The sequence below is a fragment of the Oncorhynchus mykiss genome, chromosome 22, assembly GCF_057628025.1.
Source record: "Oncorhynchus mykiss isolate SJ-2025 chromosome 22, ASM5762802v1, whole genome shotgun sequence".
Taxonomy (NCBI): Eukaryota; Metazoa; Chordata; class Actinopteri; order Salmoniformes; family Salmonidae; genus Oncorhynchus; species Oncorhynchus mykiss.
The window spans coordinates 29,207,086-29,225,208 of record NC_143043.1 but is presented as its reverse complement, the minus strand read 5'-3'; the positions used below and the strand labels follow the sequence as shown (position 1 = coordinate 29,225,208).

The 18,123-nt window shown below is 42.2% G+C and overlaps 1 protein-coding gene across 4 annotated transcripts in view; it reads right to left on the bottom strand.

Annotated features, from left to right (window-relative positions):
- The window catches only part of LOC110502003 (synaptotagmin-like protein 5), a 65,586-nt gene extending 48,119 nt beyond the window's left edge, over positions 1-17,467 (bottom strand). For 2 of the 4 annotated variants that reach the window (XM_021579888.3, XM_090215771.1), the window contains exon 1: positions 17,310-17,459. The gene's annotated coding sequence lies outside the window, so the exon portion shown is untranslated. Of the gene's footprint in view, positions 1-17,309 lie in introns of all 4 variants that reach the window. The other 2 variants (XM_090215770.1, XM_021579887.3) reach the window with 2 other exon arrangements.
- Positions 17,468-18,123: the final 656 nt, after the last annotated feature.

Genomic DNA, 18,123 nt, shown 5'->3' with positions numbered 1-18,123 from the left:
TGTTCCATTATTAAACTGGCCAGTGATTCCAAGTATATAGGGCAGCAGCCTCTAAGGTGCAGGGTTGCGTAATCAGGTCTGATGGGATTGAGATAGAAGCTATTATTCAGTCTCTTGGTCACAGCTTTGATGCACCTGTACTGACTTCGCCTTCTGGATGATAGCGGGTGAACAGGCTGTGGCTCGGGTGGTTGATCTCCTTGATTATCTTTTTGACCTTCCTGTGACATCGAGTGGTGTAGGTGTCCTAGAGGGCAGGTAGTTTGCCCCCTGTGATGCGTTGGGCAGACCGCACCACCCTCTGGAGAGCCCTGCGGTTGCGTGCGGTGCAGTTGCCGTACCAGGCGGTGGTACAGCTGGACGGGATGCTCTCAATAGTGCATCTGTAAAAGTCTGTGAGGGTTTTAGGGGCCAAGCCACATTTCTTCAGCCTCCTGAGGTTGGGCGTTCTTCACCACACTGTCTGTGTGGGTGGACTATTTCAGATCGTCAGTGATGTGTATGCCGAGGAAATTGAAGCTTTCCATTTTCTTCACTAAGGTCCCGTCGATGTGGATAGGAGCATGCTCCCTCTGCTGTTTCCTGAAGTCCATTGAATGATGGACTTCAGTTGAAGTCATCAACCTTCACAACCAACAAACGGAGGAGAATAAGTACGTGCTTGCCAGAATTATAGCATGCATTAAATTGTGTGGCAATTGTGAGACAGCACTGAGGTGAAATAACGAGTCGGCTGACTCCTTGAACCCAGGCGTTTTCAGTGCTATTTTTGGGACCATGCATGGAGATTACAGACTACAAAAGCATTATGACAACCAACCAAGTTTTAAGGGTACATCGAGCACGATCCAAAACAAACTTTTGGATTGTATGTATGAAGTGTACAGAGAAGCTATACTGTAGTTAAGGAGGTGTCTGAGACTCCTTTTGCGTCTGTATAGGCAGACGAGACCACTGACGTCTCCTGCAAATCATAGATGGTAATAGTGCTGCACTACATGTTACCAGACAACAGTGTGTGTGAGAGGTTTTTGGAGTTCGTAGAGGTGAAGGACAAAACTGGTGTTGGCCACTCCAACACTATCAAACAAGTCCTAGCGCCACTGGATGTCAAGGAGAAGCTGGTTACACAAACCTACAACGGGGCAGCGGTGATGAGTGGTAATGTACGTGGTGTCCAAACGCTACTGAAGGAGACTTACCCAAACGCGCAATTGGTGCACTGTTACGTACACCAACAGAATCTAACACCAGAAACTTTGTACTGGGAGAGTGAGCATGCTTGAAGTGTTTTTTGCAGGCCTATCCTCATTTTCCACCTTTTTCACAGGCTCACCCAAAAGACTCTCCGCTATTGCGGAATCAACGAACAGACGGGTCCCCAAGCCACCGGGTACATGATGGAACTTCAAAAGCAGAACCGTCAATGCTGTGTTGGAGGACCGTAAGATACTGGCCCAGTGCATGGAAGACATCCGCACTCAGCCTGGATGGGATGAGATCACCATCAGCGAGGCATATGGCCTGTCCATGAAACTCAAGGATCCCACATTTCTGAATCTGCTCGAGTTCTTTTCCTAGGTCAATCCAAAGGTGGATGTTTTGTACAACATAATGCAGAAACGAACCATTGATGCAGTAGGAATCGCCGGAGCAATCAACAACTTCAAGGTGAACATTCCAAACATTTGCAAGCAAACTATTGCACTGGCCAATGGACATGTTGATGCCACTGAACAAAGAGAGAGATGAAGGAAGCATGCGACACAATCGCTGCTCATGTGCAAGAAAGGTTTTCTAAAAGTGACCACTTATTGCAGCAAAGTTGGTGGACAGCTCATTTTCCCCCCAGTATGTACATTCCTTTCTGATCGCAGCACTCCAGTGTGCTACCAAGCTATGGCCTGTGGGCAACCAGGAGAAGCTGAAAACGAAGCTGTCCACTCTCTACCTGTATCCTTAGCTGGACACTAGAAAGACCGCACATTCTTTATTGAAATCACTCTTTTTTGCATAATCAACTTATCCACAGCTCTGACACACACACTTATCCCACCAGACATGCCACCAGGGTTATTTTCATTGTCCCCAAATCTAAAACAAATGTACAGTATTATATAGAGCCCTTATTGCATGGAACTTCCTTCCATCTTATACTGCTCAAATAAACAGCATACCTGGTTTCAAAAAACAGATAAAGCAACACCTCACGGCACAACGCCTCTCCCTTATTTGACCTAGATTGTTTGTGTGTATGCATTGATATGTAGGCTACGTGTATGTAGATAAAAATGTATGTAGTTCTGTCCTTGAGCTGTTCTTGTCTAATGATGTTCTGTATTATGTAATTCTGTATTATTATGTTTCATGTTTTGTGTGGACCCCAGGAAGAGTAGCTGCTGCTTTTGCAACAGCTAATGGGTATCCTAATAAAATACCAAATACCAAATACAGTGCCTTGCGAAAGTATTCGGCCCCCTTGAACTTTGCGACCTTTTGCCACATTTCAGGCTTCAAACATAAAGACATAAAACTGTATTTTTTTGTGAAGAATCAGCAACAAGTGGGACACAATCATGAAGTGGAACGACATTTATTGGATATTTCAAACTTTTTTAACAAATCAAAAACTGAAAAATTGGGCGTGCAAAATTATTCAGCCCCTTTACTTTCAGTGCAGCAAACTCTCTCCAGAAGTTCAGTGAGGATCTCTGAATGATCCAATGTTGACCTAAATGACTAATGATGATAAATATAATCCACCTGTGTGTAATTAAGTCTCTGTATAAATGCACCTGCACTGTGATAGTCTCAGTGGTCCGTTAAAAGCACAGAGAGCATCATGAAGAACAAGGAACACACCAGGCAGGTCCGAGATACTGTTGTGAAGAAGTTTAAAGCCGGATTTGGATACAAAAAGATTTCCCAAGCTTTAAACATCCCAAGGAGCACTGTGCAAGCGATAATATTGAAATGGAAGGAGTATCAGACCACTGCAAATCTACCAAGACCTGGCCGTCCCTCTAAACTTTCAGCTCATACAAGGAGAAGACTGATCAGAGATGCAGCCAAGAGGCCCATGATCACTCTGGATGAACTGCAGAGATCTACAGCTGAGGTGGGAGACTCTGTCCATAGGACAACAATCAGTCGTATATTGCACAAATCTGGCCTTTATGGAAGAGTGGCAAGAAGAAAGCCCTTTCTTAAAGATATCCATAAAAAGTGTCGTTTAAAGTTTGCCACAAGCCACCTGGGAGACACACCAAACATGTGGAAGAAGGTGCTCTGGTCAGATGAAACCAAAATTGAACTTTTTGGCAACAATGCAAAACGTTATGTTTGGCGTAAAAGCAACACAGCTGAACACACCATCCCCACTGTCAAACATGCAGCATGCAGCATGGCAGTATCATGGTTTGGGCCTGCTTTTCTTCAGCAGGGACAGGGAAGATGGTTCAAATTGATGGGAAGATGGATGGAGCCAAATACAGGACCATTCTGGAAGAAAACCTGATGGAGTCTGCAAAAGACCTGAGACTGGGACGGAGATTTATCTTCCAACAAGACAATGATCCAAAACATAAAGCAAAATCTACAATGGAATGGTTCAAAAATAAACATATCCAGGTGTTAGAATGGCCAAGTCAAAGTCCAGACCTGAATCCAATCGAGAATCTGTGGAAAGAACTGAAAACTGCTGTTCACAAATGCTCTCCATCCAACCTCACTGAGCTCGAGCTGTTTTGCAAGGAGGAATGGGAAAAAATGTCAGTCTCTCGATGTGCAAAACTGATAGAGACATACCCCAAGCGACTTACAGCTGTAATCGCAGCAAAAGGTGGCGCTACAAAGTATTAACTTAAGGGGGCTGAATAATTTTGCACGCCCAATTTTTCAGTTTTTGATTTATTAAAAAAGTTTGAAATATCCAATAAATGTCGTTCCACTTCATGATTGTGTCCCACTTGTTGTTGATTCTTCACAAAAAAATACAGTTTTATATCTTTATGTTTGAAGCCTGAAATGTGGCAAAAGGTCGCAAAGTTCAAGGGGGCCGAATACTTTCGCAAGGCACTGTACCTGCAGGAGGCCTTGTCTGAGACGGTCTCTCTTCTCAAAATAATTATCACCACTCCAATGACAACCCGCCAAGTCAGAGAGACTTTTCCACCCTTAAAAGGATAAAAACCTTCACAAGCAATTCCATGGGCCAGAAAAGGTTAAATGCATTGGCCTTCATCCAGAGAATGCCAGACTTGGATGACAAAGTAATTGAGAAGTTTGCCCACAAGGACCACCCTGTCAAGTTACTGTTCAAGTGAGCACAGCACAACAATGGTGAGTCCATAAATATGTCTAGTATTATGCTGCGTAAGTGATGTAATATGTCAGGGAGATATGTATACTGTAGCTAAGAAAGTAATACTAAGTGTATGTTGTGTGGTAAGCAGTTATTAGCCTATGTGTCTCACCCTAAGAATGTGGTCCCTTTCCCTCTTAGAACTTATCCTACTGTTCTCAGTTGGTGGTGCGCATGTAGCCTATAGCCTGTTTTAGAGAAATGTCATCATCAAATATTATAACAGCTTTCATTGCCTGCTTACCTGCCCCCATTGCAAGAGCTTTCATCATCTGCACATGTGGTCTATAGCCTGTTTTCGAGAAATGTAATGATCGAATATTGTAAGTGCTTTCATTGTCTGCTTATGTGTCCCCATTATTTACCCTACGGTTCAGACTTGGTGTACAGGGAGAATACTGTAAGAACGGCCCATGTTCTGAATTATGTCGCTGTCAATTTCAAAAGTGCTGAACAAATAGGCGGCATATAGGCTACATCTGTCTCAGCTCGCTCATGTCTTAATCAAAATTACAGCTTGCCTCTTAACCGCTTATCGTCATATATGCCACAGTTTGTACATCTGCATTGTTATATTGCTTATACAGGTCTATTTCATCAGTATCTTACTAATAATTTTAGGAAATGTCAGAATGATGCATTTAATTGTTTTTCTTACTTTGTGTGTTGTAATTAGCTAGGCTGCTTTTCTCCACGAGGAGGGTGATAAGTTACAGACCCAACAACATTATATTGTAGTATCCCCTCCTCGTAACCATGTTTGCCAGTGACAGTCTCTTCCCATTCAAATATTTTTGTTCAACAAAAAGTTCAGTAATAGACCCATCTAATTCCAGTTCATATTTCGAGGGTTGTGGGTCAGTGTGTGTGTATATTGTCTATAAAAGCGGATCCTCGTGATTGTATTGACCTTTTTTAGATCAAATAGGCCGAATAAAATACTTTGAACAGTAGTCTAACCTCTAAGTCTCGGTCTCTCTCTCTCTGTGGTGACTTAAAGAAGAGTAAAGGCCTCAACATCTTGCTGAATTTATCTGAACTAACATCTGATTTTCTGTCGCTGTCCATTTCGAAATGCTGAACGAATAGGCCTACCTCCTCGCAACTCGTACAGAGCTAATTGTTAATTATATAAGAACAAACATTGTGAATTTACTGAACATAAATGTACTAATGTTTGTGTATGGTTCAAAAGTCACAACTCATGTCGACATTCATTATTATTGAAGGAGAATGAGTTCTTCTCCAGTTACACAAATCAACAAGGAGTCAATAGAGACCATATTAATTTAAGCAAGTCAGCCACAAGCTCCACTCTCGGGACAGCTTTATGTAGACCCTAAACGGCACCGTTTGTCACAGATATAGTGCATTTAATGTATTGTTTAGAGTTGTGTAGTGGCTTCGCTGGCATACATGTAAAAACAAATGCTTGTTTGCCCCATCAAGATTGGCATGCTAAAATCACGACTGATTAGTTGACCATTTGGTTGACCTCATTTGAATTGATTGCTTATTGTTTGAATGTTTTATTATTTAGAATTGTTTATTAATGATTGCATTTTAATTTACTTGACACATTGCCTTTAAATAATTTTTGGAACCAAATAAAATTACCTATAATATTAAGATGATTTATTATAATAAGGTACCTCCACATTATTATTGCCCAACAATGGGTTTTACATACACATTTAGGAATCTCCTATCTATCAGCGTCATTGACACTACATACATTTTCATGTTAGTCATTAAGACATGATAAGTATGCAACAGAACAAATGAACAGGAATGACATTTACTCTCAGTCTGGAAAGGGTTCCCAAGGGCTCCACTGAACCAGTCAGAGCCATATTGTCCAAATGGCGAAAGTTTGGTACAGAAGTGACTCTTCCCAGGAGTGGCCATCCTACCAAAATCTCTCCAAGAGCTAGGCATAAAATCGTCCAGGAAGTCATAAATAACTCTAGAAAAAACATTGCTCACGAAAAATAATATGTATGCTCATCTCAAGTTTGAGATGTTGTAGCAGGATCTGAAATTAGCAGTTTATGCTCGAAAACCCACAAATGTCACTGAGTTGAAGTAGTTCTGCATGGAGGTGCTGTGAGAGACTAATTGATAACTACAGGAAGTGTTTGGTGGCAGTTATTGCAGCTAAAGGTGGCATAACCAGTTGTTGTCTAAGGGGGTGATTACATTTTCACACAGGGGCATTGGGTGTTGCATTTCTTTCCTTAATAAATATGTACACATTTGTTGTGTTATTTGTTCACTCAGCGTCCCTTTAATAAAATACTTGTTTTTGGTCGAAGATATAACATCCAGTGTCAATAATGTGCAAAAGTGAACTAAATCTAACGGGGTAAATACTCTTTCACAACACTGTACAGCACATAGAGTACCAGTACCATATCAATGTGCAGAGGTATGACATATTTGAGGTAGATATGTACATGAAGGCAGGGTAAAGTGACTAGGGATCAGGACAGATAATATATAATAAGAATGAAATAAAGAACAGAGTAGCAGCAGCAAATTAGGAAAAGTGTGTGTAATGTGTCTGTGTGTGTGATTGTGATTGTGTTGTGTCGGTCTGCGTGTGTGTTAAGTGTGTGTGGGCGTATGTAGTGAATGTGTGTGGGTTTTGGTGTGGGAGTGTCAATGTAGTGTGTGTGACTGAGTTTGTGTATATGGTTTGTATGTACAGTCTAGTGACTGTGCGTAGGGTGAGTGCAAGATAAAGTCAGTGCAGATCGTTTGGGTACCATTAATTGTACTATTTAGCAGTCTTATGGCTTAGGGGTAGAAGCTATCTCGGAGCCTGTTGGTCCGAGAGCCGATATTCCGGTACCGTTTGCCAGACAGTAGCAGAGTGAACAATCTATGGCTTGGTTGGGTGGAGTCTTTGGCCATTTTTCTGAACTTCATCTGACAACCCCCTGATGTAGAGGTCCTGGATGGCTGGGAGCTCGGCCCAGTGATGTACTGGCCTGTCCGCATCACCCTCTGTTGTGCTTGTGTTGGAGTCGTGCGAGGCTAAGCAGATGGGGGTGAACAGGGAGTACAGGAGTGGACTAAGCACACAACCCTGAGTGGCCCTCATGTTAAGGGTCAGCATGGCAGAGGTTTTGTTGCCTACACTCACAGATGTTTTCGAAAGACCACTTTAGCGTGTGGAAATGTTGTATCATCACCTTCCGCTGTAAAAGAAAAACATGGAAATTAAAAACAAAAAAATATGTTTAAAGTGATAAGTAGGCATTGGTCTGAAGCAGGAAAAGGAAATTCATAAGTACCACAATGCCTACTCCACCCATGATCTAACAAGGTTTTCTAGCAAACAGCTTTGAGTAGCTATGAGTAGCTATGTTGTTCTTTTTTACTTCAAACAATATGTGTGCAGGTTGCTTAGGATTAAAACCTTCTTCAACAGCCTAATTCATACTCTTCTGAGGAATAATGGACTTCACAGAGTCCTGCTATTTAAATAATATATATACAGTACCAGTCAAAAGTTGACACAGCTCCTCATTCAAGGGTTTTTCTTTTTCTACATTGTAGAATAATAGTGAATACATCAAAACTACGACATAACACATATGGAATCATATAGTAACCACAAAAAAATTGTTAAATAAATCAAAATATATTTTATATTTGAGATGCTTTTCCAAAAGTCTTTGAAGGAGTTCACTCATATGCTGAGCACTTGTTTTCTGCTTTTCCTTCACTCTGCGGTCCAACTCATCCCAAACCATCTCAATTGGGTTGAGGTCGGGTGATTGTGGAGGCCAGGTCATCTGATGCAGCACTCCATCACTCTCCTTCTTGGTCAAATAGCCCTTACACAGCCTGGAGGTGTGTTGGGACATTGTCCTGTTTAAAAACAAATGATATCCCATCTGGTTCGGGCTTATGGGACTGGCGTATCGCTGCAGAATGCTGTGGTAGCCATGCTGTTTTTGCTTTGTCATTATGGGGTATTGTTTGTAGGTGAATGAGGAAATTGTTTTATTTAATACATTTTAGAATAAGGCTGTAATGTAACAAAATGTGTAAAAAAGTGAAGGGGTCTGAATACTTTCTGAATGCACTGTATATTACACTTCAAATTAGTGGATTCAGCTATTTCAGCCACAAAATCGAGACAGGTGTATAAAATCGAGCACACAGCCATGCAATCTCCATAGACCTCAGTGATTTTCAACGTGACACCTTCATAGCATGCCACATTTCCAACAAGTCAGTTCGTCAAATTTCTGCCATGCTAGAGTGTCCCCGGTGAACTGTAAGTGCTGTTATTGTGAAGTGGAAATGTCTAGGAGCCACAACAGCTCAGCCACAAAGTTGTAGGCCACACAAGCTCACAGAAGGAGACCGCCGATTGCTGAAGCGCATAGCACGTAAAAATGCTCTGTCCTCGGTTGCAAAACTCACTACCGAGTTTAATACTCTGACTACACCGCTCGCGTCGCAAAATAAATATAGGAATCTATGTTATTCAATTATTGCACCCACACTGGTCATGCGCGCCAAAGAGCGTCTGTGTTGCCAAGGGCTAAAATAGAAGTCATTCCTATTTCAAATCAAATCAAATCAAATTTTATTTGTCACATACACATGGTTAGCAGATGTTAATGCGAGTGTAGCGAAATGCTTGTGCTTCTAGTTCCGACAATGCAGTAATAACCAACAAGTAATCTAGCTAACAATTCCAAAACTACTACCTTATAGACAAAAGTGTAAGGGGATAAAGAATATGTACATAAAGATATATGAATGAGTGATGGTACAGAGCGGCATAGGCAAGATACAGTAGATGGTATTGGGTGCAGTTTATACATATGAGATGAGTATGTAAACAAAGTGGCATAGTTAAAGTGGCTAGTGATACATGTATTACATAAAGATGCAGTAGATGATATAGAGTACAGTATATACATATACATATGAGATTAATAATGTAGGGTATGTAAACATTATATTAGGTAGCATTGTTTAAAGTGGCTAGTGATATATTTTACATCATTTCCCATCAATTCCCATTATTAAAGTGGCTGGAGTTGAGTCAGTGTGTTGGCAGCAGCCACTCAATGTTAGTGGTGGCTGTTTAACAGTCTGATGGCCTTGAGATAGAAGCTGTTTTTCAGTCTCTCGGTCCCAGCTTTGATGCACCTGTACTGACCTCGCCTTCTGGATGATAGCGGGGTGAACAGGCAGTGGCTCGGGTGGTTGTTGTCCTTGATGATCTTTATGGCCTTCCTGTGACATCGGGTGGTGTATGTGTCCTGGAGGGTAGGTAGTTTTCCCCCGGTGATGCGTTGTGCTACCCTCTGGAGAGCCTTACGGTTGTGGGCGGAGCAGTTGCCGTACCAGGCGGTGATACAGCCCGACAGGATGCTCTCGATTGTGCATCTGTAGAAGTTTGTGAGTGCTTTTGGTGACAAGCCGAATTTCTTCAGCCTCCTGAGGTTGAAGAGGCGCTGCTGCGCCTTCTTCATGATGTTGTCTGTGTGGGTGGACCAATTCAGTTTGTCTGTGATGTGTACGCCGAGAAACTTAAAACTTACTACCCTCTCCACTACTGTTCCATCGATGTGGATAGGGGGGTGTTCCCTCTGCTGTTTCCTGAAGTCCACAATCATCTCCTTAGTTTTGTTGACGTTGAGTGTGAGGTTATTTTCCTGACACCACACTCCGAGGGCCCTCACCTCCTCCCTGTAGGCCGTCTCGTCGTTGTTGGTAATCAAGCCTACCACTGTTGTGTCGTCCGCAAACTTGATGATTGAGTTGGAGGCGTGTGTGGCCACGCAGTCGTGGGTGAACAGGGAGTACAGGAGAGGGCTCAGAACGCACCCTTGTGGGGCCCCAGTGTTGAGGATCAGCGGGGTGGAAATGTTGTTGCCTACACTCACCACCTAGGGGCGGCCCGTCAGGAAGTCCAGTACCCAGTTGCACAGGGCGGGGTCGAGACCCAGGGTCTCGAGCTTGATGACGAGCTTGGGGGGCACTATGGTGTTAAATGCCGAACTGTAGTCGATGAACAGCATTCACATAGGTATTCCTCTTGTCCAGATGGGTTAGGGCAGTGTGCAGTGTGGTTGAGATTGCATCGTCTGTGGACCTATTTGGGCGGTAAGCAAATTGGAGTGGGTCTAGGGTGTCAGGTAGGGTGGAGGTGATATGGTCCTTGACTAGTCTCTCAAAGCACTTCATGATGACGGAAGTGAGTGCTACGGGGCGGTAGTCGTTTAGCTCAGTTACCTTAGCTTTCTTGGGAACAGGAACAATGGTGGCCCTCTTGAAGCATGTGGGAACAACAGACTGGGATAGGGATTGATTGAATATGTCCGTAAACACACCAGCCAGCTGGTCTGCGCATGCTCTGAGGGCGCGGCTGGGGATGCCATCTGGGCCTGCAGCCTTGCAGCCTCACATATTTCTGACGCAGATCACGCTGCAAGTCCTGCCTCTCCCATCTCTTCATTGGTTTATAGAAGCAGGTACCCACGTGCCATCTCCTCATTGGTTATACCCACGTGGGTGATTGAAAGACTAACTGTTTTGCCAGTTGTCGTGGTAATACTATGAATGTGTAGATACCAATCACCATATAAGTTCAAAGATGAAAAAGCCTGGAAGGAGGAGAGAACTAGAAACTATTCGGTTGACCGTTTTATGTGTGGATTAATTATGTGTGGACCTTGTGCATTTCAGGTAAAATAACAACTCAATGTTTATATCCTAGGACAAATTAGCTAGCAACAGCAAGCTAGCTAAATAGGACAAATTAGATAGCAAGTGCAAGCTAACTAGCTAAATTGCCATACATGTTTAATGCTTTTCGACCTGTCCCCAAATTAATGTCATTGGTTCAGAGTGTGTTTTGATATTTTAACTTGCGTGTCGTGATCGCGTTTAGTGTCGGGGGACAAAATACATTTATACACGAGGGCAGCCGGTTTGGATTCCGTGTAACTGCCTCTGGAAGCAACGTCAGCACAAGAAATGTTCGTCGGGAGCTTCATGAAATGGGTTTCCATAGCCGAGCAGCCGCACACAAGCCTAAGATCATGTGCAATGCCAAGCGTCGGCTGGAGTGGTCTAAAGCTCGAAGCCATTGGACTCTGGAGTGATGAATCACGCTTCACCATCTGGCAATCTGGGTTTGGCAGATGCCAGGAGAACGCTACCTGCTTGAATGCATAGGGCCAACTGTAAAGTTTGGTGGAGGAAGAATTATGGTCTGGGGCTGTTTGTCATCGTTAAGGCTAGGCCCCTTAGTTCCAGTGAAGGGAAATCTTAACGTTCCAGCATTCTAGATGATTCTGTGCTTACATTCTTACATGTGCTTACGATTCTGTGCTTCTGTGCTTTGTGGCAACAGTTTGGGGAAGGCCCTTTCCTGAACTAGACTGGCCTGCACAGAGCCCTGACCTCAACCCCAATTGGAACGCCGACAGCGAGCAAGGCCTAATCGCCCAACATCAGTGCCCAACCTCCTAATGCTCTTGTGGCTGAATGGAAGCAAGTCCCTGCAGAAATGTTCCAACACCTAGTAGAAAGCCTTCCCAGAAGAGTGGAGGCTGTTATAGCAGCAAAGGGGGGACCAACTCCATATTCATGTCCATGATTTTGGAATGAGATGTTAGACAAGCATGTGTCCACATACTTTTGGCCATGTAGTGCCTATACATATATATAGCATTAAGCTCTATGTATTTTTAGATATAGGCCTATTGTAAATGTGGTATTGTAGCGTAATCATCTTTTCTGCAAAAATAAATACAAATACCCACAACTTTAAGCTACAAACTCATTTGACAGAGGTAATGAACTGCCCATTGTTCAGCACAGCAATTAATAAAACAGGACCATGTTTGCAAAACAAGTGTTTCTGAGCTTATGTCAATATTACACAGGTAAGCTAACGGTTACAGAAATCAGAATTTTACACAGGTTCTATATGAGTGACTGTGTCCAACAACACACCTGTTGTTATGTTGGGCACTTACTGAACAAAGAAATATGTTATGAAATGTATTTTTTTCTGAATTACATTTATTGCTAAAATAAAGGTTTAAGAAAATACAGGCAGGCATCACTTTACTACAAGACAAAACAGCTCAATCAAGGACGATGGTCTTGTAAGTATAAAAGCAGAAAGTATTCACACCCCTTGACCTTTTCCACATTTTGTTGTGTTAAATTGAGACTGAGATGTTTTGTCACTGGCCTACACACAATACTCCATAATGTCAAAGTGGAATTATGTTTTTTTATTTTTTACAAATTAATTAAAAAAATTCAAGCTGAAATGTCTTGTCAATAAGTTTAACCACTTTGTTATGGCAAGCCTACATAAGTTCAGGAGTAACTGTGCTTTCAAGTCACATAATAAATTGCATGGACTCTGTGTGCAATAATAGTGTTTAACATAATTTTTGAATGACTACCTCATCTCTGTACACCACACATACAATTATCTGTAAGCCGAGCAGTGAATTTCTAAAACAGATTCAACCACAAAGACCAGAGAGGTTTTCCAATGCCTCACAAAGAAGCCACCTATTTGTAGATGGGTAAAAAATAAAGCAGACATTGAACATTTTGAGCATTGTAAAGTTATTAATTAGACTTTGGATGATGTATCAATACACCCAGTCACTACAAAGATATACAGTGGGGGGAACAAATATTTGATACACTGCCGATTTTGCAGGTTTTCCCTACTTACAAAGCATGTAGAGGTCTATCATTTTTATCATAGGTACACTTCAACTGTGAGAGACGGAATCTAAAACAAAAATCCAGAAAATCACATTGTATGATTTTTAAGTAATTCATTTGCATACCAAAAGGCAGCGGCGTAGCGGCGAGACATACACACTTAATAGGGGGATTGGGGATCAAAGCCAGTGAGTGGGAGGGAGGGAAACCCAGCACAACACAACTACATAGCACATCACAGGCACAGCTCTATGCAGCATTTCACCACCAACTTGGTGTAGTAAGTGCAACATAACATTACTCCAGTCCACAGCTCCGAACAGCCTGTGCTGCAGTTCCACACTCTAAAAAACAACCCAATTTGGGTAAATATTGTACAGAACACATGTTGGGTTATTTTGACCCAGCCAGTTCTTTAAGTTGGGTTGTTGATGCTTGGTTATTGAGCTATGATACACCAGGTCAGATCGGGAGGATGGAGGCGTAGCTTAGTAGGGGCGTGGCTTTCAAATAGTTATTTTTTGGCCACCCATGAGAGAATTGTCATTCAGGTTAGCACTGACTCTTTTGTAGCTTTAATAAAGTTTCTACAAGTGTATGAGTTTTTACATTTGATTTATTTAACCTTTATTTGACTAGGTAGGTCAGTCAAGAACAAAGTCTTATTTACAATGACGGCCTAGGAACGGTTCCTTAAAAACATATCCCAATGTTGGGATAGTTACCACTTCGTTATCATAGTATTGTTATACATTTTATATAAGCCACACCCCTAATAGGCCACACATTTAGATTACCCAAACTTGGGTTAATTTAACCATCAGTTTAGTTTTTATTCAGTTTTATGCTGGGTTGACCCTGCAGGCATGGCATATTGGTAGCGTGGCTTTGAGATAGGTATTTTTGCCCACCCGTGAGAGTAAATGTAATTCCTGTTCAACTGCACTTGAACAATATAACTTTATGCAGGGTTGTATTGTGTAGGCCTTTGCATTTGTAATTCAAAACTTACTCACACAGCATGCCATCACTATTGTATTGATTAAATCCAGTCAATCATTTTGCATTGATAAGGTCTAGGTAGCCTAGCTACTCCAAGTTTGAATATAAACCAAATTTGAATACATTCACATTGTCTCCTGACACAAATAAATAATAATAATAATAAATAGGCCTATTTTAGGCTATAAATAAATGACTTTAGCCTGCAGCTGTGTTTGTTATCAGTAGTCTACAGTTGATCAGACTGAAGCACAGATTTATTGTGCATGAGGCAAATCAGAGGCAAATCAGTCTAAACAAATGTACTTTGTCCCTATTTTCGATGCTTGTGTGTCAATATTTTTTATCAAACCAAATGAAAAGTGTTGGGCCATATGCCAGCTTGCCACACATTTGCCGGTGACCCTGTTGTGTTGATGTCTGCAACATGGATAAATCAAAATCACCACATAATGCTACAAATGAAGAAACATATCCTATCCTGTTCTACTATCTTGAAACTTTGAACTTGAAACTCAATCATACTTTGGTCTGATTTCATCCAAATATCATCCAATCTAATCAAAAACGTGATGTTGACTGTTCATTACTATCATGCCCTAACCACAGAGAGCTTTTTATTCTCTATGTTGGTTAGGTCGGGGTGTGACATCTAGGTGATTATATTTCTATGTTGGCCTGGTATGGTTCCCAATCAGAGGCAGCTGTTTATCGTTGTCTCTGATTGGAGATCATATTTAGGCAGCCATTTCCCCTTTGTGGGATCTTGACTATGTATAGTTGCCTGTGAGCACTATAGCAGCCAGGAGTGGAGAACATCCTGGACGTGGGAAGAGATTATGGCAGGAGACAGAAGCCTGCCATGGAAGCAGGCGGAAGCAGCGAGGGAGCAACAACAATGACACCGGGGTTCGCGGCCACGACGGAAGCCTAAGAGGCAGCCTCAAAACGAGAGGCAGCCTTTTTTGGGGGAGGAGGCACACGGAGTGGTCGGCGACGCTGAGGGGTGAGTCAGAGACCGAGGAGGAATATTGGGACAGATTGAGCGAGGAGTGGGTGGCGAAAGTTGAGGGGAGTAAACCAGAGACTGTCAGTGAGTTGAGGGAGAATGTGGAGGAGAAAGAAATGAGAGAGTTATTGAATTGGTGGACGATGCACAACATTTGCCCTAAGGAGCGTGTTATCGATTTAAAGCCACCTGAGTCAGCTCTCTGTACTCATCCTGAGAAGTGTGTTAAAGTTCCGGTTCAAGTAATGCCGGTTATATTCACCAGGTCTCCAGTACGCATCCACAGTCCAGTATGTCCTGTGCCTCCTCCCCAAACTCGCCCTGAGGTGCGTGTCACTAGCCCGGTGCCACCTGTACCGGCCCCACGCATCAGGCCTCCACAGTCCAGCGCTTCCGACGACAGTTCCCAGTCCGGAGCTTCCGGCGATGGTCCGGAGCCTCCTGAGACGGTCGGCGGTCCGGAGCCTTCCGAGACGGCCCGGCTCATCCGGCGACGATCTGCGGTCCGGAGCTTCTGGCGACGATCCCCGCACCAGAGCCGCCATTGAGGATGACGTATCCACGAGCGGAGTGAGTACTTCGCCCCGCACCGGAGTTTCCCCCAACGGTAGATGCCCACCCGGACCCTCCCCTATTGAGTCAGGTTTTGCGGTCGGAGTCCGCACCTTATCGTTGTCTCTGATTGGGGATCATATTTAGGCAGCCATTTCCCCTTTGTGCTTTGTGGGATCTTGACTATGTATAGTTGCCTGTGAGCACTATAGCAGCTTCACGTTTGGTTTTGCATTTATTGTTTTCTTTGAGTTTCACTTCAAAATAAAGAGGATGGAACCATACCACGCTGCATCTTGGTCCACTTATTACGAACCAACGTGACAATTACCTTTAAGACAATCTAGTATTCATTAATATGCAATTGCCTGCAGCCAACCTGCTTCCTTTAATCACTTGTGATTACAGTAAAATACTATAGAAACAATTTTCTTAGATTTTAATAGTCACTTTTACTGTATTGTACTGTTTCATTGCTCTGGTATCAAGTTACCTTTAATAGTTCAGTATTGTATTGACACTATTCAGAAATAGGCAAAGATATCTTGTTATAATTTTAAAAAATTGGAAGACCAATGTATCCTTAACTACAACAACATTTTCAGTAAAGGTAACAAACGTTTTACTTGCTATGACTGTGATATGTCATTTGTTTAATCAACCTTGTAAGTTGCTAAGGACAAATGTGCCCACTAAATGACCAATATGTAAATGTGAAAAAAATGAAGTTGCAAAGAACACTGGGTGATATGTCACCATATAATGCTGCTATCTCAAAATGTCTCAATGTTGACATACATTTCTTCAAAATGTTGACTTACTTATCTCAAAATGTTGCCTTACTTATCTCAAAATGTTGACTTACTTATCTCAATGTTTTGATAGGTTTTAAAAACATTTTGGTGGCAGGAATGTGCTTCAATAAGCCTGTAACTTTGAAGCAGCATTAGTTTAAGACGTGCTAAGTGAATATGAAACATTTTGATGAGTTCAGTTCATGCTATTGCATTAAATCCAACATATGTCTCTGTGGCCATAGTCTACTAATTACTAAGTTAGTACATGCAAAATGTGTAAATTGTTTCACAGTATCCTAATAATAGCCCATTGAAATAATATTTTTTAGAATTAGCCTATATTTCACAGCTCTGTCTAGACAACAAAAACGGTCAGATAAATTGAACATCTTCGAACCAGTTTCTAGTGTTACATGCACGGAGAGCACAAAAAATGCCTTTTGCTGCATTGCACCTGTACAAACAAACGCTGCTAACTTTACATGCAGCTGTATGGTAGTTGAGACCTCACCTGAACAGAAACGTTTTATTTTATAATTACTCTACTGAATTATTTGTCCATAATACAATTATTTAGAAGGTTATGCAACAATACAAAATAAATGTTTAAAATCTATCGCAATTTTGCAAAAACAGCATGTAGCCTATGAGTTTTAAGAATTAGCTTATGATGATGGTTATTCGCTATGGAAATGGCTTACTGGTCTCTTGTCGCTTGTTACCTCCTCGTCGGGAATCTCCCTTTCAGAATCATTATGGGACATTCACCGCAGTTCATGTTTCACACAGATAGAACCACCAACATAAAATTACAATGGTTTCTCTTAAGATTGTAACAGAAAAGCCATCATACCTGAAAGCAACACTCCAGAAAGTGGTGGCTTGGTGACTCCTGAGAGTGGATGCTATGGGGGAGCTTGTGCAGTTAGTCCATCTCTTTGCGCGTCTCTCTGATCACAGCTGTAGTGTCAACTGCTCTGCTCCGCATAGCAGCCCAGTGCTCTCGTGTGTAAGGGGGCGTGGTCACATTTTCGGGAAAACAGCTGGGGCAGCTACTCTGCAGTCTATCTACGAACCCGATTTAGTAGGCTATTATTTATCCAGTGGCAATATACCGTGATACTGAAGATAGGCTAATAATTTCCTATTGACTCAATAAGTCATGCTGCAGTGGCAAAGAAGCAGTTTAGATGTCTTCCTGTGCGTCTCTCTCTTTCTGTGTTTCTCTGTTTTTTTCTTTGTGTGTGTTGTCCTTGAGTCCTAGAGTCAAATTGTGGTACCATACCCCAGATCTAACCTTAGCTGCTACGAGGATAAAATGACAGAATTACATAACACTGAATTACAAAACAATATCTGATCGTTTATTAGTGGTTATGATCAGTCCACTTCTTACACTTACTACCATACAATTCCTAATACCTCCCTCCGCAAGGAGGCAGGAAATAATCTACTGCTCTCATTTGCAGTCGTGGGTGTATCTTGCCTCGCTGAGTCTGTCACAGATGAGACAGACATTTCACCAGATGTATAAATGTGAAGCATCCGCTTGACGTTCCCCCTCGCAACCAAATTTGGTAGTGAGAAACCCAGTGCCGGCAATGGGGAGAGGATGGAATGAGATGGATTTTGGCCGAGATTCTGCACATTTTCTCATCGATTAAACA